Source organism: Pongo abelii, chromosome 14 (assembly GCF_028885655.2).
Source record: "Pongo abelii isolate AG06213 chromosome 14, NHGRI_mPonAbe1-v2.0_pri, whole genome shotgun sequence".
NCBI lineage: Eukaryota > Metazoa > Chordata > Mammalia > Primates > Hominidae > Pongo > Pongo abelii.
The window spans coordinates 35304402-35326869 of record NC_071999.2 but is presented as its reverse complement, the minus strand read 5'-3'; the positions used below and the strand labels follow the sequence as shown (position 1 = coordinate 35326869).

The window sequence follows — 22468 nt, the reverse complement described above, 5'->3', positions numbered from 1 at the left end:
CACTGTAAGCCACCCTGGGCAACAAGAGTGAAAACTCTGTCTCAAAAGAAAAAAAAAAAGGTGTGGAATATTCTTTACGGTTTCTTGTGACATGCCCTATTCTATTGTATGTTGTCATAAAATCAAGGCAGAGAACGTCTGAAACTTGCTGTCTCAATTTCTCCTATCATGCTTTCTGGGACCTTTTTCCTTCATATCCCATCAAGCCCAGCTCCTGTGCTAATACACCATCTAGAATTTCCCATAACCTACTGCGAAATCTGTTTCTTAATAGGTGAGGCCAGGCGTGGTGGCTCATGCCTGTAATCCCAACACTTTGGGAGGCCAATGTGGGAGGATCACTTGAGCCCAGGAGTTCAAGACCAGCCTGGGCAACATAGAGAGAATCTGCCTCTTTTCCATCGAGGTCATCAGTTACTGTCGTCTAAAGAGAGGGCAAACCCATTCTCCAGCCCAAGACAGAAAATTGCAGTGATGGATTCACTCATTCCACAAATATTGATTGAATGTCTTCTCTGCAGGGCACGATTGCAGGTGCCAGGGATGCAAGAGTGACTAAGAGAGAGGAGGCCCTGCCCTCATGGAGCCTCTCTCCAGAGGGGTAAGTCACCTCCAAGAGGTCAAGCCTTGGGGCCTGATGGGGCTGGGAGAGTGGGGACAGTGGGGCATTACCCTGATGGGGCTGGGAGAGTGGGGACAGTGGGGCATTACCCTGATGGGGCTGGGAGAGTGGGGACAGTGGGGCATTACCCGCATGGCTACAATGACCAAGGGCCCTTCTCTCCTGGCCACTAAGGACTAATTAATTTAGCAGCAGATGCTTCAGAAACAAGAGTTGAACCTTTGTTGGGAGATACAGGTGGGATCTTGTTTCTTAGAGACCTTGTAAGTCGGCACCGAGGAGTTCTCCCCCTCCAGCCCTGTTTCTGATCCTGCACCAAGAGAAGCCTTTGTGTAGAGGCCGCTTCGCTGCTGTCAGCATGACTAAAAGCACAGCAGAGCTACTCTGGAGTGATCACTCTGTGAACTTTGATCAAAACATTGCACAATTCCAGCCTGAGCGCCAGCACCTTCCCTTTCCCTGTTTCTCCACAGCCAGTCTCAGAGGACACTCCAGAGACTCTGGCAGGTACTGCCCAAAAGGCCAGCCTCTCCAAAGTGCCAGAGGGCCGAGGGACTGTTGTGGGCAACCTTCCAAAGGACAGCATGCCAATACTGCTTATGTGCCTCATGAGAGAGGTGTAGGGCCTCTCCTGCTTTGACAGGGCCTAACATGGGTCTGTGACTGAACAGAGAACAAAAGCGTGCCCTGAAATTGGCAGAGCCTGTGCTATCCTGAGTCAGCACTGGCCAGGAGGTCAGGAAGGGGAGACTGAGAGAAAGGATACAGCTAGCATATTCTTAGTGAAATCTTGGCTGGATTTTGACAGACATCCAATGGCTCCTCTTCCCTCTAGACCTGTAGCCCACACCAAAGGACAAGGAAGATGGTGAGCTGAAACAGAAGTCAGAAATGCAGGCAAGATATGTCTGCTGGCTAAGGATGGTATTTTATAGAAGCAGTATTGCCTCAGAGAAGGTCCTTGACATTCATGTCTGGTGAGCAATGCAGATATCAGAACTTAGCTCCCCAAAATTGGCCCCATGGCCATCCCTAATCCTGACCTATGCATTGGAAGGAGAGGCACAGTTCATGCTGGAGGAAGGGACAGCACAGTCTCTGACCCCAAAACTTAGGATGAGGGTATACTGGATTTTTTTTTTTTTTTTTTTGAGACGGAGTCTCACTCTGTCACCCAGGCTGGAGTGCAGTGGTGTGATCTCAGCTCACTGCAACCTCCGCCTCCCGGGTTCAAGTGATTCTCCTGCCTCAGCCTCCCAAGTAGCTGGGACTACAGGTATGCACCACCACACCCGGCTATTTTTTTTTGTTTGTTTGTTCTTTTAGTAGAGATGGTATTTCACTATGTTGGCCAGGCTGGTCTCGAACTCCTGACCTCAGGTGATCCGTCTGCCTCGGCTTCCCAAAGTGCTGGGATTATAGGCATGAGCCACCATGCCTGGCCATATACCGTATTTTGAACTAAATTTCTCCCAGCCTATCTCAACAACACTTGTTATAGTTCCTTGTTTTCCTGAAAGAGATAGTAACTGCCATCTTCCCTCTGTAGAAGGAGAACCTAAGGCAGAAACAAGGTACCTTGTCCAGCATCAGTAAGTCTTTAGAAAATCAAAGAATAAAATTTATGTCTTTTTCAAGCTCACCTCTTACAAAGATCTGAACCACCAAGAGTGTCAGAATGGCACAGCCTCAACCAGACGTGGTGGCTCATGCCTATAATCCCAGCACTTTGGGAGTCTCAGGTGGGATTGCTTGAGCCCAGGAGTTTCAGAACAGCCTAGGCAAGATGGTGAGACCCATCTCTACAAATTATTTTTTATTTTTTTGCCAAGTGTGATGGCATACACCTGTAGCCCCAGCTACTCGGGGAGAGGCTGAGGTGGGTGGATTCCTTGAGCCCAGGAGTTCGAGGTGACAGTGAGCTGTGATTTCACTGCTGCACTCCAGCCTGAGCTACAAAGGGAGACCCCATCTCTAGAAAAAACAAATGGCACAGCCTCTATGGAAAGCGGTACGGTGGGTCCTCAAAAAAATGAAACATAATTACCATATATCCACCAATCCTACTTCTGGATATTTATCCAAAATAATTGAAAGCATGACTTCTATTGAAAGGAATTGAAAGGAAATAATTGAAAGGAACTCATGCAGATAATTGTATATCCAGGTTCACAGCAGCATCCTTCACAACGGCCAAAAGATAGAAGAACCCGAGTGTCCATGGATGGATGAATAGATAAAATGTAGTATACATACAATTGAATATTATCCAGCCTTAAAAAAGGAAGGATATTCTGACACATGCTTCAACATGGATGAACCTTTAAGACATTATGTTAAGTGAAATAAGTCAGTCACATAAGGACAAATACTATGTGACTCTACTTATATGCGTGTCTAGAGACAACAGCAGAATGGTGGTTACCAGCGGGTAGGGGAGTGGAAAATGGGGAGTTAATGTTTAATTGGTCCTAGGCTTAGTACCTGGGTGATGAAATAATCTGTACAACAAACCCCTGTGTCATGAGTTTGCCTGTATAACAAACCTGCACATGTACCCCTGAACCTAAAATAAAAGTTAAAAAAAAAAAAAAAAGAAAGAAAGAAAAGTGCCCTTTGCCGTTCCACACAGAGGCGCCAGCCTTGGGCTGAAGGAACTCACTGGTTTGATGGTTATTGGATCGCTCATTAGAGATAACCAAAGCTATTGTTCCTCCCTGGTCTTGCCTCTGTAGTTGAGTCATCACCCTTAGAGGCAGAAGAAAGCAAATTATAGCAGGGCTTCTTCAGCATTGGGGTGGGGAAAGTATTAAAACATGCATGGTAAAGATGTCACCTTCTTGGTCGTGGAAAAGCCCTCTTGGGGCAAATCTGCACATATTTGCATATATATATGCACGCATACATCCTAACCTGAAGGGAACATCCAGCTCTTCTCACCTACAAAAAGATGAATCCTTCTGATGTCTCTTTTACAGGGTATGTGGAGAATAAAAATTTAACTATTAATGTTGCAGAAATCTAAGGGAAAAAAATCGCAAAATGAACATGCCATTTAATTTTTAAATTTAAAAATGTCATTTTTAGTGTAAATTCTTTATAGGTAGATAAGAACATATCTTGAAGACTTTTTAGGAAGGGAGAAAGGGAAATAGTAAAAGGTAACATCAATCCTAAATCTTTATTTGAAAAGGAGACTGGATCCGTTTTTTTCTCTAATAGTGTGCTGGGCAGTAGTTCTACCTTACTGTACCAAGGGGACTAACAGGGTTTGGAGAAACTGGGCTTCATCTTTTTCCAGGATCATCAGACATTTTCCAGGGGGAAAATGGATTTTCACTTTGGAAAATATAAAATCGTGTTTGTTTTACCTTACGAAACAACTGGAGCCTCTGGAAGACGAGGCTGTACCGTGCGTTGTGTAACCCGCCTGGGGAATCACGTTGCACAGACAAGTCCCACAGGCTTTTACTGCAATAATAAGCTTGATCTTCTTATTCAAATACAAGTAACAACCACAGCCGGCTCCAAGTCACGTGTCCAGGTCACATGGCATACAGACACAGAAGCCGACTGGCAATCATTAGCCAATGCTTACTACCAGGGAGAAAATCCTGGCTTTAAAGACACGAACTCAGTTTTTATAAAACAACCAGGGCTGCAAGAGAAGGCATTTGATGTGGGGGTAAGGCGTCATTCTTGTTAAGTGCTTTCCAAGGAAAGGAAAAGAGCCAACACACACTCCCTCCTTTCGCTCTTCTCCCAGAACTTTCCAAACTTGCCCAGCATAGCTGCCTTTTCTGAACCTGGAGGAGTCCTGGGCTGCAGCATCCCCAGCTCAGGTCTGGGAGCGAGAGGGAGGGGCTGGCTGACATGGCTCTGGGTCCTAGCCCTTGGGAAATGGAGGGCTGAATTCAGAGCTGAATTTAGTAGAAAATCGAGTTTTCTCTTCCTTATGAAATTAATGCTTCTGGGTCGATGGTGTTTGGGGAGGGGTGAGGGGTAAGAAGAAGCACTGTGAGCTATGGAGTCCGTCTGGACTTTTTGTTAACAAGAAAAACAACATCCAGAATGTGGCTCCTTTAAGTTTTTCTGTGGTAAGAACAGAAACTGCAAGGACTCTGCCTACCTGAATGTTTCCTTGTTCAGCCGTTTGAATTAGAAAGAATTCTTTCACTTTCTCTAACTTGTATAGTGTTACTTTGTGCTTTCAAAAACTGCAGTGATCAAACTGAGTTTGTTTAATTTAGTGTGGAAGTGACAATAGTGGGTGTGAATGAAGAGTTTAGAATCTGCTGGAGGGAAGGAGTACAGTACAGATAAAATGCTTTAACAGAAAGTTGTCAGCTTTTTTTTTTTTTTTTTTTTTTTTTTTTACAATCTAGGTGTGTTTTATTTCACAATGCACAGAAAGTACTTTACCCAAACACTGCAGTACAGATGCAGCCTTACAAGAAAATCTATTGGTATAGTCTGGAGTCTTAATCCTATTTCATTTAGCTCTTTTCAGAAAGAACAACCATACAAAGAATTTCACTATGTCACTGAAATATAATTATTTCCGAAATTTAGTTAGGAAGTTTGGTTTTCTCCCTCTTCATCTTTTTCTCCATCCTACCCTCTTCAAAAAGCTAAAATATGCCTGTAATCCCAGCACTTTGGGAGGCTGAGATCAGGAGTTCGAGACCAGCCGGGCCAGCATGGTGAAGCCCTGTCTCTTCTAAAAATACAAAAAAATTATCTGGGCATGGTGGTGTGTGCCTGTAATCCTAGCTACTCGGGAGGCTGAGGCAAGAGAATTGCTCAAACCTGGGCGGTAGAGGTTGCAGTGAGCTGAGATTGTGCCACTGCACTCTAGCCTGGGTGACAGAGCGGGACTCTGTCTCAAAAAAAATAAAAAATAAAAAATAAGAGTATGTGAGCCAAAGGGGTGAATCTAGGTTTCGTAGGTCCTGAAGCTTATGCAATTTGGAAGCAAGAGAATATAAACTTATACATACAAAATTAGGTATTAAAGTATCACTAAATTTAGAAAAACATATAATTAACTGACTAACATATCTCTAAAATCCTTTCTATCCCACGTTTTGGGGCAGATATTCATTGATGGTCTCTTATGTTCCTGAAAGGTGAGAACTTTCATCTTGACCAGTGATCCGTTTAAGTGTACCTACAATTGTACAAGTTTGATGATTGGAAAGCTTTGCCCCAGACTCGTGTAGGACCCTATTTCACATCTTGTTCCGCCCCTTGCTCTGGGGACATGCACATATCATGATATGATGCTTGAGTCTGAGCCTTTACAACTCCATGCCAGCTAAGTCGTCACATAGGAATATCCCCAGAAACCTTTTCTAAGCAGTAGCTTGGCTATACGAAAGTGACTGCATCAACCAGGAGCAGTGGCTCGCACCTGTAATCCCAGCACTTTGAGAGACCGAGTTGGGCAGATTGATTGAACCCAGGAGTTTGAGACCAGCCTGGACAACATGGCCAAACCCAGTCTCTACAAAAAAAAATCCAAAAATTAATTGGGTGTGGTGGTATGTGCCTATAGTCCCAGCTACTTGGGAGACTGAGACAGGAGGATTGCTTGCACCCAGGAGGTCTAGGCTGCAGTGAGCCCTGATCACACCACTGCACTTCAGTCTGGTGATAGAGCGATACCCTGTCTCAAAAGAAAGAAAGAAATTGACTGTATCAATATATCATAATCAACCCAAAACTAAAGGTAGCTCTAACTTGGATTCTTTTGCTAGGTCCCCAAAATGCCCATGGCCATTCCAAAGCCACCCAAAAGGAGAGCAAATGTGGCCAAAAGGAAGTCAAAGTGGAAAGAAGCAGTGATCTGAAGCAACTAAACATCTTACCATTGCAGAGTTTATAACAGTGAGTGACCATATGCATAGGCTGCTGGGGCCCTGGCTTGAACCTCCCTGCGGGGCGGGTGAAGTGAGAAGCCTGAAGTTTCATTTTCATTAACTTCATGGTAAATCTGCTTCTAGGGACCCCAGGTTCATAATAAGTATTTCAAAAAGTGATTTTCTGGGCTCTAGAAAAGTCGAATATGCTTGTTTGAGGTGAGCTTGCTCTCTGGACATATCGTATGGAATAGGTTGTCAGTATAAATTCTACTTAATAAAAAGCCTGTATTGGGATCGCAGGACTCAGCCCCAGGAACAGTTCCTCTGTCAGCCAGGTACCCAGGAAAACCATGTGCAAGGAAAGGGAGGAGGGGAGCAGGAGGGACGACTTGGCTCTTGTTCCAGACTAATTTTGTGCACAGCCCCCTATCCAAGCGCTGGATTACACACATCACACCCTTTGCTTCTCAGGATAGCCCTGATAGTGACTCTTATTATTTCTCCTGCTCTACAGATGAGAAATGAAGTCTCAGAGAAATTGTTTTCTGCCTATACATGGTGGAAGTGTTTCAAAGCTGGAGTTCAAAACCAGGTGTGTCTACCTCCCCCCAACTCCACTGGTGCCTTCATGGCACAACTCTGACCTTGAACCTTCGGTGAATCAAATGCAGCCCATGCCTTGTGTTCCTTTCTATACTGGAGCTGACTTTATTTGCAGCAGTATGTGGTTATAGCTCCCAGCTCTTTAGCTCTGTTCTTGCAGACCATGATCTCATTGCCTGCTAAAATAATAAGCAAGTGAAGCCAACAGGATTCCCTGACCAGTTTTAAAGTTCCACTCCTCCCCATTGGTAATGATCTTTCCTGCCTTTCTCTGCCCATGTCCCCTTGCCCTTACTAATGCCATATTCACTCCGAGCATGCCACCCCATTGACTGCCTCTAGACAGGTCCTATGCCTTTGCCTCACACGCAGCAGAAAGACTCACCTTGCTGAATCACTCCCTTAGTTTGTCAGGACAGTACTTTGATTTTGGAAAGGCTTATCAGCATGCTGTTTGTGGTGGGGAAAGGAGGCTGTCACTTCAGGCAATCTGTAAATGTGTTAATTAGCTGGATGGAAGAAGTCCAAGTGCAAGCAGCAGCATCTCCCCTCGCAGAAGAGCTAACCCATCTGATACCGTTTCCTGACTAGTGTCCGCCATGCTAGCCATGCTTCATTCCAGGCCGGGCTGTGGACAAGGGCTAACGAGCATCACTGATTTTTTTAGCTCAGAGTTTTTCAACCTCAACACTATTGACATTTTGGGCCAGACTGAGGGGTGGGTGGGAGAGCTGCCTGTGCATTACAGGATTTTTAGCAACATCCCTGGCTGCTACCCAGTAACTCCCCTCCCCACTCCCACCTAAGTTGTGATGATCAAAATTAGCCAAATGTCCCCTGCAGGCCAAAATCGCCCCTGATTGAGAGCCACTGCTTGAGCTCTATCAACAGACTTTGCCACCATCAGCATCCAGTTCTTTAGATTCTTAAAGCAGAGTTGGGAGGTAGTGTGGTTTTTGATATGCTGTTAGGAAGGTGATGCAGAGTGGGAGAGTTGTAAACTGGACACAGAGCTAATCCTCTTGGATGACAGTATTGTGAGGAAAAAGGTAACAATATCTTTGAGTATAGATGCATACTCATTTCCCCACAGTCAGAGTGAATCTGAGACAGGTGGTGCCTGAAAACTTCAGTGTAGTGGTTGAGAGTTCTGTAGTCAGAGACTGGGTTGGAATCCCTACTCCCTAATTAGCCGTGTAACCTTGCACAAGTTACTTTAACTATGCCTCAGTTTCCCTATTTGTAATATGTCATAATAATATCTATATAGTAGAGGTGTTTTAAGAATTATGGCCAGGTGCGGTGGCTCACGCCTGTAATCCCAGCACTTTGGGAGGCTGAGGTGGGAGGATTGCCTGAGGTCAGGAGTTTGAGACCAGCCTGGCCAACATGGCGAAAACCTATCTCTACTAAAAACACAAAAAAATTAGCCAGCCATGGTGGCACACGCACACACTCTCAGCTACTTGGGAGGCTGAGGCAGCGGAATTGCTTGAACCCGGGAGGCAGAGATTGTAGTGAGTTGAGATTGCACCACTGCACTCAAGCCTAGGCAATAGAGCAAGACTCCATCTCAAAAAAAAAAAAAAAAAAAAGAAAGAAAAAAAGAATTAAATGACAATGCATGCATTGGTTACACAATGTAAAATAGGTTACACTGGTTAAGCACTTGATACATAGTAAGTGCTTAGCCAGTGTATTCTACTTTACAAATTTCTGAACAAATCTTTGATTTCTTATTTTTCTTATTTTTATTTTATTTTATTTTATTTTTTGAGAAAGAGTCTCCCTCTGTCACCCAGGCTGGAGTGCAGTGGCGTGATCATGGCTCATTGCAACCTCTGCCTCCCAGGTTCAAGTGATCTTCCCACCTCAGACTCCTGAGTAGCTGGGACTACAGGTGCACATCACCATGCCCGGTTGAATTTTTGCATTTTTAGTAGAGCTGGGGTTTCACCATGTTGCCCAGTCTGGTCTTGAACTCCTGGGTTCAAACGATCCATCTGCCTTAGCCTCCCAAAGTGCTGGGATTACAGGCGTGAGCCACAGCACCTGGCTGTTTTTTTTTTGTTTTTTTTTTTTTTTTTAATGATACAGATAAATATATTTCTGCCCAAATTCTTCAGATAACTTTGCCAGCCTCCAGGTTTGTTGATCTGGAGGCAGTGTACTGCATATCAACTTTAGAATCTCCTTGCCTCTTTGCTTTTTTTTTTTTTGAGACAGGGTCTCGCTCTGTTGCCCAGGCTGGAGTGCAGTGGCATGATCCTGGCTCACTGCCACCTCTGCCTCCCAGGTTCAAGCAATTCTCAGCCTCCCAAGTAGCTGGGATTACAGGTGTGCACCACCATACCCAGCTAATTTTTGTATTTTTAGTAGAGATGGGGTTTCGCCATGTTGGCCAGGCTGGTCTGGAACTCCTGGCCTCAAGTGATCCTCCCGCCTCGGCCTCCCAAAGTGCCGAGATTACAGGTGTAAGCCACCACACCTGGCCTCCTTGCTTTTTATAGGAAGTACAGACCCCATCTCCTTGAGAACCTCCATGATTGTCAACAAAGCTGTGCTTTCCCAAGAAAGGTCAGTCACCACCAAGGACTGGGATCAGGGTTCTTGGCTGCAGGCCTCTTGGTCTAAGGTGTGTTTGCTTTGCTAGTACAGGGTGCTGAGGTGTTTTACAAACACGTTTAACTCCATCACGCCCATGAAAGGGTTTATTAATGTATTCAATTACAAATGAGAGAGAGTTTGTTGTTGTTGTTGTTGTTTTAATAGAAAACAGTGACAAAGTAACGAATGCTGCCCTTGTGTATGGACTGAGTCATTCAACATTAGGAAACGTTCTAAAGGACAAACGGTAATTGTGTAATATATAAAAGCTGCCTTACCTCTGTAGTCAACAATAATTAGCAGTGGATAGAAAATGCAGTAGACAAACCCCAAAGGATTTAAAGTGCCATGGCTTGAAGGCAAGGCATCCACAGAGTCTATCAGCCCTGTCCGGGAGAATGCCAGCTGTTTGCTTGAAGACTTCGAGCCTAGGAGTGATGAAATGTTTGCCTCAAGCCACGGATATTTCCTCTATATAAGGCGACTTTGAATTTGCCTGACTTCAAAGTGGAGTGGTAGATGTGAAGCTGCTAAGGAGATTCTTACAATACTTGCAGATGTTATTTGTCCCAACGGAACTTTCAATGTAGAAAAAAATGGATTTGTTAGGGGAAAACATGCCTGAGAGTGCATTCACCAGTTCAGAGGAGGAGCATGTGCGTGAATTTAAAACATGCCTGTTTGGTGGAAACAAATCTGAGGGCTGCGAGCTTAAACCCTTCCTAGGCAACTGAACTAACAAACAGTGCACTTAAGAATGATCTTTCAGGACGTAACCTGCTTTTACGTGGAGGAGCTTCTGAACATGAAGAATCTTGCTGCCGCCTGGCAGCTACTTCGTTATTTCTCCACAAATGTGACATGTCAGCTCACATTTGTAAACATGGGTTTCGTTTTTAAAATTCCGAGGGCATAAACAGATGGTATAGTTCCAGCCTAGACTATATGATCCTGTAATCTTTTGGAGATGATAAAAGAGTGGCTTCCTTAGAGGTTTTAGCTCTGCAAAGCGGGAGCCAAGAGCAGCTCAGAAGAGCACAGGAAAGCAGGTTTGACCCCTGTGGCGATTTACTTCCCTTTCCTCTTTCCTTTTCTAGTCCAGCAAAGTCCAAGGCCTTGGAATTCTAGCCAAACCTACTGGCTGAGGCAGAAGAATGAACAAGAAGCCTCAGCCAGGCTACTGGCCCAGGCACCAACTCACAGTTGCCCAGTAGGATTGAGCTCTGGGGCCTTTTACAAGTCCACGTCATTCCTGTATAAACCTTAGAAGTTTACTGAATAAACCTTAGAATAAGGATATAAGATGACTTATTTTAATATAGTATGTGTCTTTGGAAAATTTTTTATTTTGAAATAACTTTAGACTTATGGAAAAGTAAAAATACTAGAGAGGCTGTTTACATATCCCTCACTCGGCTTCCCCTAAGGTTTACATCTTCAGAATGTCAGCACTATAGCACAATGATCAAAGCCAAGAAAGCAGCTGTGGTAGAGTATGACTAACTAGACTACAGGTTTACTTGGAGTTCACCAGTTTTCCCTCTAAGTCTTTCTTCTGTTTCAAGATCCAAGTGAGGGTCCCATGGTGCATTTAGTCTCTTCAATCTGCAACAGTTCCTCAGTCTTTCCTTGTCGTTCATTATTTTGTCATTAGTGAAGAAAACCAGTTTGTTATGTTGTAGAATATCCCTCCGTTTGAGTTTCTGTGTTGACTTCCTCCTCTTCTTCTCCTTCTCCTCCTCCTCTTCCTCCTTCTTCTTTCTTCTTCTTCTTCAACAGAGTCTTGCTTTTGTCACCTCACCCAGGCTGGTATGCAGTGACGCAATCTCAGCTCTCTGCAACCTCTGCCTCCCGGGTTCAGCGATTCTCCTGTCTCAGCCTTCCGAGTAGCTGGGATTACAGGCGCCAGGCACCACACCCAGCTAATTTTTGTATTTTTAGTAGAGATGAGGTTTTGCCATGTTGGCCAGGCTGGTCTTGAACTCCTGACTTCAAGTGATCTGCCTGCCTTGGCCTCCCAAAGTGCTGGGATTACAGGCGTGAGCCACTGTGCCTAGACAATTTGTTCCTTTTTATTGCTAAATAATATTCCATTTTTTAGGCACTTCAGGTTATTGCTGCCATTCTGTCATAGTGCCTTGAATTAGGCCTAGAGTTGTTGGGTTTTTTTGGTTTTTTGACACAAGTTTCACTCTTGTTGCCCAGGCTGGAGTGCAATGGCGCGATCTTGGCTCACTGTAACCTCTGCATCCCAGGTTCAAGTGATTCTCCTGCCTCAGCCTCCCGAGTAGCTGCGATTAAAGGCATGCACCACCATGCCCAGATAATTTTGTATTTTTAGTAGAGACAGGGCTTCACCATGTTGGTCAGGCTGGTCTCGAACTCCCAACCACAGGTGATCTGCCTGCCTCAGCCTCCCAAAGTGCTGGGATTACAGGCATGAGCCACCGTGCCCGGCCGGCCTAGAGTATTTCACAGGAAAAAGTGAGACACACACTGCTGCTTTGGTGGCACTTTGGAGTCTCCTCTTCCTCAATCTGCCTGCTACTATTTACTTCTCAGAAATACTATTTACTTGCCGGGCATGTTGGCTCACAGTGTGAGATTCTGCCTCTAAATAAGTAAGTAAGTAAGTAAATAAATAAATAAATAAATAAAAGACTATTTACTTTCCTTTTTTTTTTAATTTAAAATTTTAAAAAATGTTTATAGAGACACGGTCTTGCTATGTTGCCCAGGCTGGTGTCAAACTGCTGATCTCAAGTGATCCTTTGCCTTGGCCTCCCAAAATGCTGGGATTACATTCTGTCCGGGTTTTTATAAATGCAGCTGGGAGAGCCCAGGTGGAGTGGGGGTTTGCCCTCCTACTCAGAATTGGAACCTCTATCCACTGTCTGTTTGCTCTTCTTTTTCTTTTTCTTTCTTTCTTTATTTTATGTGTTTGTTTGTTTTGTTTTGTTTTGTTGAGACAGGGTCTCCCTCTGTCACCCAGGCTGGAGTGCAATAGTGTGATCATGGCTCACTGCAGCCTTGACCTCCTGGGTTCAAGTGACCCTCCCACCTCAGCCTCCTGAGTAGCCAGAACTACAGACATGCAACACCACACTCAGCTTTTTTTTTTTTTTTTTTTTTTTTTATAGGGATAGGATCTCAGTATGTTACCCAAGCTGGTCTTGAACTCCTGGGCTCAAGAGATCCTCTGCCTTGGCCTCCCAAAGTGTTAGGAGTAAAGGCGTGAGCCGCTGCACCCAGCCTCTATTTGCTTTTAAATGTCTGAAGTCAGTGTGTTTCCTGATCCTTTTAATTCACTTATTTTCTCTTTATGAAAACCTGTAGGATTTTTTTTTTTTTTGGACATTTCTCATTGATGTTCCTTGGTGTGATTCTATTTTCATCTACTGTGTTGGGCACTTGGTGGGCTTTTCATTCTGGAAATTCACGTCCTTCTGTTCTGGGCAAACTTCTTGATGAATTTTGTCAATGGGTTTCCCTCGATTTCTCTTTTCTCTCTTCCTGAGACTCCTATTATTTAATGTCAGGCCTCCTGGACTCATCCTCTCCTTTTCTCTTTCATTTTATAGCTCTTTGCCTTTTTGCTCTAGCTTCTGGGATACTTCCCATCAACTTGATTTTCCAGCCTCTCTATTTAATTTGTCATCTGTATGCTCCTGTTTTTAATTCCCAAGAGCTCTTCTAGCTGTTGCTGTTCCCTGTGTGGGTTTTTTTTTCTTTCCTTTTTGCATGGATCTTTTGTCATCTCTCTGAGGATATTAATTATTTGGGAGGAAGTTTTCTTCTCCCTGCATACACTCCAGTTTGTCTTTTTCTTCTGTTTGTTTTGTCTGTATCTTCAAGAAAAAGAATTGAGAACCAAAAAGCTAACTGGAAGCTTGGAGCTCAAGGAAGGGTTTGTTGCCTGTGAGCTTCACTGCAGGGTCAGCTGGCGGGCTGGACCATTTGTTGAACAAACCTAATTTCAGTATCTTCTGATGATTTCTCTTGAGCTGGTCAGATTCTCTGGAGCAGAATTTTAGTCTCCTGCCTGGATGCTTAAGATCTGGCCATCAGTGCTCTGGGAGCTAAGCTGGGGGAAGAGGGCCTGGGGGTCTCATCACTCAGCATCCACTGTGCATACAGTCATTTAATCTTCTTGGTTTTGACACGGTGCTTTCAGCTTCCCAAGTCCAAATACTTCTGTTTTGCACTCGTAAGAGAGTGAGATGTGTAGACTATGAAGGGGTGGAGGCAAAGCAGCTTCCAGGTGACAAAGAGCCAGGGAAGGAATCTCAAGACGTGTATCTCTGGGGTCACCACCCAGTCCTTATTTCCACTACCCTCTTTGAACCTCCATTTCCAGAGGTATCTGGTGCTGTTAGGTACCAGGTACCTGAGCTTTGTGAAGATTCTATAGTGAATAAGTTTATCCTTAGCTTTATCAACCACCAACTCCAGGCCTGTTAATTTGTTTTCCTCATTTATCACTTATAGAAGCTTCCTAGCTTCTATTCCTTTGTTACTACTCTCTCCTGTCCCTCCTATTTTTGTGGGATATGTCTTTTAGAAAATTTCTATACTGTAACTTTAGTGTATTTTGGGAGGAACTACATTAGGTGTGTGTATTCATTCTTGCATCCTAAAGTGGATGTCTAAAATGCATTTTTTTGAAATTACAGAAATCATGACTCGACTCTACAATGGAATGTGGATGCCACCTTCACTTTGCTAGGCCTCAGGTGGACAAGTGACCTGTAAAAGCCACACAGCTAGTTATTGGCAGAGCAGCCATAGAACCCAGGACTCAACTTGCCTAACTCTGTTGGTTCTATATCGTCACAGTGCTCCTTATTATCATCATCAAATACACTTTAAAAAAACACTTTGGCTGGGCACAGTGGCTCAAGTCTGTAATCCCAGCACTTTGGGAGGCCAAGGGGGGTGGATCACCTGAGGTCAGGAGTTCAAGACCAGCTTGGCCAACATGGTGAAACCCCTTCTCTACTAAAAATACAAAAATTAGCCAGGCGAGGTGGCACACGCCTGTAGTCCCAGCTACTCAGGAGGCTGAGGCAGGAGAATTGCTTGAACCTGGGAGACAGGGGTTGCAGTGAGCCAAGATCACGCCACTGCACTCCAGCCTGGGTGACAGAGCAAGACTCCGTCTCAAAAAAAAAAAAAAAAAACCCTTTTATTATTTGTTTGTTTGTTTGTTTATTTATTTATTTTGCCACCACCCCCAGCTAATTTTTGTATTTTTAGTAGAGACGGGGTTTCACTATGTTGGCCAGGTTGGTCTCAAACTCCTGACCTCAGGTAATCCGCCCGCCTCGGCCTCCCAAAGTGCTGGGATTACAGGCATGAGCTACCGTGCCCAGTTATAAATAGTTTAGAATGCACAAGAAGTTGCAAAAATAAGTTGCAGAGAGTCTTCACGTGCCCTTTCTCCAGCTTTCCCCATGATGTCATCTTATATAACAATATATGTCAAAACCAGGAGCTTGATGCTGTTATAATAGTCTTGTTAGGTGCACACTTTCAAGTAACACTTTTGATGTAAAAATGTGTATATTCTGTTAAGAAAAAGCCAGAAAAAGACCTAATCTTGGCCGGGCATGGTGGCTCACGCCTGTAATCCCAGCACCTTGGGAGGCCAAGGCGGGTGGATCATCTGAGGTCAGAAGTTCGAGACCAGCCTGGCTAACATGGTGAAACCCTGTCTCTACTAAAAATACAAAAATTAGCTGGGCGTGGTGACGGGCGCCTAAAGTCCCAGCTACTCTGGAGGCTGAGGCAGGAGAATCGCTTGAACCTGGGAGGCAGAGGTTGCGGTGAGCTGAGATCACACCACTGCACTCCAGCCTGGGCGACAGGGTGAGACTCTGTCTCAAGAAAAAACCCAATCTTTTCCTATTAAGAACCTTACAATCTAAATAGACATCTAAAGATAACTTGCCATATAACAAAACCCAAGTACAGGTCCAAAATATATTTTAGGGCATTCTTTCAGAAAAGCAAGAAGTGAGAGAAAGGAGAAAGGCTTTGAAATCAGACAAATCTAGGTCTGAGTTGAGCCTTGCTATTGAAGATTTGTGTGTCTCTGGGCAAGGCATTTCCCTGATCCTCATTTGCTTGATTGTAAAATGAAGAATATTACTATCTACTCTTTGAGATTGAGATGGTACATATATATCATACATATGTATATTAACTGCCTAGAACAGTTAATATACTGTTCTAGGTGATTGGCACATAGTAGATATTTAATAAATGGCCAACATAATAAAGATTAATAAAATAAGAATCCCTAAAGTCATAATTCTCTGGTTGCTCGTATAAGTTCAAGTCCTGCCAAAAGGATAATGTTTGTCTCACTGCAGTGTCAGTTCACAAACTGCTCAGCTCCAGCCCAGGTGAGGAGACTTGCTTCTTCCCCAAATTCCCCAATTCCATATACAAGTCCAAAGGTCTCACCCCAAACAGGAAGCTTTCATCACAGGCACAGTAGGAGTGTTCTGGTATTTAAAAGCACATACCAATTCCACATTGAGCTTTAGTAGACTATCTGAATAAAAACACAAGTTAATGTTTGAAGTAGCAACTTGGGGCTTGCAAAGGCCTCCATCGGTCCTTATGCAGATGGTTGTCAGATAAGCCCTGCTTCCCACCACACCTGGTGCCCCGCCTGCCTGACTCTGGCTTAAATTTCCTGCCCTTGGCACTAACCGGAAAGCACTCACAAAGGCAGCAGCTGCTGGTGTGGTCCCGTGGCAAGGAAGGCAGTCCGCCCAAAACCTGCCTTCTGTTTAAGTTGCAAAGCAATGATTGTCCTGTGGGGGTGGGAGGTCTCGGTCAGTGGGGACCAACAGATGGCCCTCGACCAGACTGGACAATGTCCTCATTTGGGTCCATCCAAGCAGCCTGATGGTAAAACCAGACCAGAGGATAAAGAAAAAGCTACTTTTTGATATGTAGCTCTTCTCCGTTCCTATCGCCTATGATGAAAGAATAACTTTCAGGCCTTTCTTTATGTCTCCAGCCCCATTCTTTCCTCCACTTCCCCACCAAAATCATGTTGCCTTCTGCCTGTTTAATTTGTCTGCGTTTTTTTTTATTTTTTTAAAATTATTTATTTATTTTTTGAGACAGAATCTCACTATGTCACCCAGGCTGGAGTGCAGTGATGTGATCTCAGCTCATTGCAACCTCTGCCTCCAGGTTTAAGCAATTCTCCTGCTCCTGAGTAGCTGGGATTATAGGTGTACACCACCACACCCAGCTAATTTTTTTTTGTATTTTTAGTAGAGACAGGGTTTTACCATGTTGTCAAGGCTGGTCTCAAACTCCCGACCTCAGGTGATCTGCCCACCTTGGCCTCCCAAAGTGCTGACATTACAGGTGTGAGCCACTGTCCCCTGTTTATATGTGTGTTTTTAAAGGTGTTCAGCTATAGCTTTTGGTAGTTTAATAGAATTGCTAGTTAAAGAAAATCTCTCTTCTATTAGTCACGTAATTCACATAACCAGAATATCCTAAGGAAATTCGGCTACATCTCAATTAACTGTGTGGTAAGTAAGTGCTGTGATATAAACAGAAAACATGGCTTGATATGGGCGAAATTGTTTCCCTTCGAAATCCATATGCTGAAGCCTGAACCCCTAATACCTTAGCATGTAACTACTATATATTTGGAGACAGGATCTTTAAAAAGGTGATTAAGTTAAAATTAGATTATGAAGGCGGGCCTTAATCCAATCTGACTTGTGTCCTCATAAGAAGAGGCGATTAGGACACAGACATTTCCAGAGGCAAGACCACGTGAAGACACAGGGCCATCTATAACTCCAAGAGAGAGGTCACAGGAGAAACTAACCCTCCCCACACCTTGGTCTCAGACTTCAGCCTGCAGAATTGTGGAGTGATAAGCCTCTGTTGTAGGCTGGGCACGGTGGCTCACACCTGTAATCTCAACACCTTGGGAGGCTGAGGTGGGTAGATCACTTGAGGTCAGGAGACCAGCTTGGCCAACAAGGTGAAATTCTATCTCTACTAAAAATACAAAAATTAGCTGTGCGTGGTGGAGGTGCCTGTAATCCCAGCTGCTTGGGAGGCTGAGGCAGGAGAATCGCTTGAACCCGGGAGGCGGAGGTTGCAGTGAGCCGAGATCACACCACTGCACTCCAGCCTGGGCAACAGAGTGAGATTCTCTGTCTCAAAGTGTCTGTTGTGTGAACCACCCAGTCTGCGGTACAATTCGATCAATTTTGACATATATCTATGCTCATGAAACCATCACCACAATGACAATGAACGTATCTGTTCATCATCTCCAAAAGTTTCCTTATGCACTTTTGTAATTCCTCTCTCCCTTCCCCTATTTCCCAGTGCACCACAGAAACTGCTTTCGGTCCCTATAGATTAATTTGCCATTTCTAGAGTCTTTTGTAAATGGAACCATACAGTATGTACTCCTTTACCTTGCATAATTCTCTGGAGATTCATCCAGGTGGTTGTGTGTATCAGTAGTTCATTCCTTTTCAGTGCTGGGTAGTATTCCACAGCATAGATAAACCCGGTTTATCCATCTGAGGTAGGAGACCAGCAGGATTTATTTCCCAGTCTCAGGCAGGAAAAAGTGAAGAAACCAGCGGGAACCAGCAAATGACAACAAAAGCCATCCCTAGCTGTCATCATTGCTCATTAGCATAAGACACTCACACCAATGCCATGATAGTTTACAAATGCCATGACAATGACCCAGAAGTTACCGTCCCTTTCCTAGAAAGTTCTAAATAACCCGCCTCTCAATTTGCTTTAAATGCCCCTTAATTTCTATGTTATTGAAAGTTGATATAAGCAGGTAGAAATACAGTTGCCAACAGCTCATTTGTTGCCAACTCTAGATGCACTATCTATGAGTTAGCCCTGCTCTGCAAGGAGCAGTACTGTTCAGTACAAGATTGCTGTCTAACATGGCAACTCACTCTTGAATTCTTTCCTGGGCAAAACCCGGGCTAAGCCCCACTTTTGGGGCTCGCCTTTCCATCATCACATATACTTATGAAGGCACCCCTTAAAGGCTTCTTATGGTTTTGTGAGGTTATGAATAAGTTATTATAAGCATTCATGTACAAGTCTTTCATTGTATGGACATATGTTTTTTTTTCCTTTTGAGAAAATAACTAGAAGTGAAATGGCTGGATCATGTGGTAGGTGTATGTTTAACTTTTATTTTATTTTTTTTAGATGGAGTCTCATTCTTTCACCCAGGCTGGAGTGCAGTGGCTCGATCTTGGCTCACGGCCACCTCCGCCTCCTGGGTTCAAGTGATTCTCCTGCCTCAGCCTCCTGAGTAGCTTGTACTACAGGTGTGCACTACCAGGCCTGGCTAATTTTTGTATTATTTTTTTTTTTTTTAGTAGAGGTGGGGTTTTGCCATGTTGGCCAGGCTGGTCTCAAACTCCTGACCTCAGGTGATCCGCCTGCCTCAGCCTCTCAAAGTGCAGGAATTACAGGCATGAGCCACCACGCCCGGCTGAGTGTATGTTTAACTTTTTAGGAATCAAACTTTTCCAAAATGGCTATATCATTTTGCATGACCCCCAGCTGTGTATGAGAGTTCCAGCTCTTCTCCATCCTTGCCAATACTTGGTAACTGGTCTTTTTGACTCTAGTCATTCAAATAGATGTGTAGTGGCACATCCTTGTGATGCTAATTTGCATTTCCCTAATGATGTTGAGCATCATTGCTATCCCTGCATATTTTTTAATGAAGTATCTGCTCAACGCTTTTACTTATTGTTTTCATTGGACTATTTATTGTCTTACAGAGTTTTGAGAGGTCAGTATGTATTCTGGATACAAGACCTTTATCACATACATACTTTGCAAATATTTTCTCCAGTCTATGGCTTGTGTTTTCATTCTCTTGATAGTGTCTTTCAAAGGCCAGAAGTTTTTAATTTTGATGAAGTCAAGTTATCAATCTTTCTTTTATTGCTTGTGCTTTTGGGGTCATTTCTAAGAAATCCTGGTCTAACCCAACACCACCAAGATTTTCTCCTATGTTTTCTATAAAAATGTTACAGTTTTCAGTTTGACATTTAGGTCTGTGGTCTATTTTGAGTTAACTTTTGTATATGGTACAAGGTATGAATCAAAGTTCTTTTTTTTTTTTTTTTTGCATATGGATGTTCAATGGTTTCAGCACCATTTGTTGAAAAAGACTATCCTTCACTGATGAATTGCTTTTATCTGTTTGTCATATCAGTTTCCCCTATGTGTATGAGTTTATTTCTGGACTTTTAATTCTGTTCCATTGATATTTGTGTCTGTCTTTATGTCAATCTGTACCGCACAGTCTTGATTACTGTAGCTTTATAGTAAGTCTTGAAATTAGGAAGTGTTAATTCCCTAACTTTGCTCTTCTGAGTGTGCTTTGTAGATAGCATATTGATTAATGCTGTTATTGCTACTTGGAGGTCCTTTTGGGTAAACCTAACTCATTTCCTGTCTTAATCCCCTGTGTGGTTCTTAAGGATTTTTGCCTTCTCCTCAAGCTCCTACCCTGCCTTTGCTCCTCTCATTCTTAGTTCTTGACTTTGCCCCTGACTTGGCCCAAAAGTTAAAGTCATCAGCTAACGATTCTTTTGAGCTCTTATGCTCCTCTGCTATAAGGTCACCTCCATTTGCACTAATCCTTACCTGCTTGGTTCCTAGCTCAGAGAACAATACCAGTTATAATGACAGTTAGCTAATTATAGTTAACAAATATTGAGTTATTTCTATGGGCCAAACACAGATATGCACTTTACACCATTTCTCATTTAATCAGCATAACATTTCCATCAGATGGAGATATATTATTATTCTCATTTTACAGAAGAGGAAACAGAGGCAACAAGGTTCATTACTTCATTATCTTTTCCATGGTTTTGTAGCTAGAAGGAGATGAAGCTGGCATTCAAGCCCAGGGCTGTGTGATTTCTGTCCCTCCTCCTGGCCAAAGCTAACAATCCCAGCAGTGCTCACAATTTTGTCCCCACGTAGCTGATGGAGAAGCTCGCTCCATTCATTATCCAATGTCCCACCCCACCCCCACCCCCATTGTCTCTTCTACTTTCCCTCTCCACTTGCTCCTTTCTTTTTTCTTTTTAAAAGATTTTAGAATTATTTATTTATTTTGAGACAGAGACTTGCTCTGTTGCCCAGGCTTACTAAATTTATCTGGGTCCTTTGTAATTTCTGCATTCATCCTAATTTTTTGGAAGAAAAGTTCAAAGTAGTAGAATGTAGTGGCACAATCATAGCTACTGCAGCCTCAAACTCCTGGGTTCAAACAATCCTCCTGCCTCATCCTCCCAAAGCTCTGAGATTACAGTCATGAGTCACTGCACCTGGCCCTTGCTCCTTTTCATCATGGTGCTCACAACAAAATAAGTATTTTCGACTTGAGCTAAGAAGTTAAAGTTTACCAACCCTTTCTCTGCAGCCACACTTGGGTTCTGCAGCTTCATATATTAAGTTGTGTATTGGATAGCTTCACCAGAATACATTGGGAGCACCTCAAACATCAAAACAAAACCTACCATCTTCTCTCCAAACCTGCTCTTCTTCCTGAATTCTCTGTCTCAGTAGATGGCTCTTCCAACCATGCAGTAGCCCAAGCCCAAAACTGGCAATGGAAAAACCCAGATTTTGGTTTCAAAACCCCGCTCTGCTACTTACCAGATAGGAGACTGTTGGCCCTCAGTTTTCCAATCTGAAAAGTAGGAATAATAGTCCTACCTCACATGATTGCTTTCAAGGCTAAGTGATCATGTTAGTTGCTCAAAAATGAGAAATTATCATCATTATCATTGCCATTATCATCATTATTGTCATTGTCACCTCGTGATGCTCCCTTGCCTAAGTTCTACAAAAATATCCTGCACCCTTCTTTTAATTCCTTTGATTCTGCTGTTACTTTTGCCAAAAGGTTATCCTGACATTCTAGAGCAGTGATTGCTAAAGTGCCAAATCAATCCTTACAGATTCAAGAAGAAAGTATTAGAACGTTAATTTATATTCATTTAAAAAATCTCATCTTTTAGGTTTCTATTTATAATTTTTAGATGTTTAATAGGTATAAATAAAATTTAGAAATAAATATAACTATTGAGGGCACATGTTCAAAATTGTTGCGAAGGCTAGGTTATAAAGATAGTTGGGAGGTCACCATTCTTGGCTGGGTAAGGTGACGCTGTTCTTTTCTTCCCCCATAATGACATGCTGCTTTGTCATTATTTATTGTCTTCCTTATGGACAACATGAGGACAGCGACTGTGATTCAGTCAGGACGAATCTGCAGACAGCAGGATCCACTCTAGTTACAGTAGAAATGGATTTATTATAGGTGGTTGACTTTCAGCAGAGGTCCCTAAACTTTAGGGCATATCAGAATCACCTAGAAGGCTTGCTAAAGTCAAGCCTACCAGGTCCCACCCCTAGAGTTTCTGATTCAGCAGGTCTGGGCTGGGGCCCAAGAATTTGCATTTCTAACAAGTTCCCAGGTGCTGCTGGTCCAGAGCACACCCTTGGAGAACCACTGGACTGTAGAATGATGGCAAGGGCTGGAGAGGGAGGCTACAGAGTGGATCTAGGTCCAGGTACAGTCTCAGAACCACACTGCAAAACTAGCTTAGTCAGGTAGCTGCTGTATCTGCTGCTTCCACTGTGAACTCAAAAACCACATTGCCTGTGCTGCAGGCCGGAAAGCTGCTGAACCAGGAAGCTGTGC

General features: G+C 43.5%; 1 long non-coding RNA gene across 1 annotated transcript in view; it reads left to right on the top strand.

Annotated features, from left to right (window-relative positions):
* LOC129049470 (uncharacterized) overlaps positions 1-22468 on the top strand; it is a 68464-nt gene that overhangs the window by 9325 nt on the left and 36671 nt on the right. The window contains exons 3-4 of the long non-coding RNA XR_010136744.1: positions 522-601; positions 6382-6511. This is a non-coding gene — a long non-coding RNA (uncharacterized LOC129049470). The remainder of the gene's footprint in view (positions 1-521; positions 602-6381; positions 6512-22468) is intronic.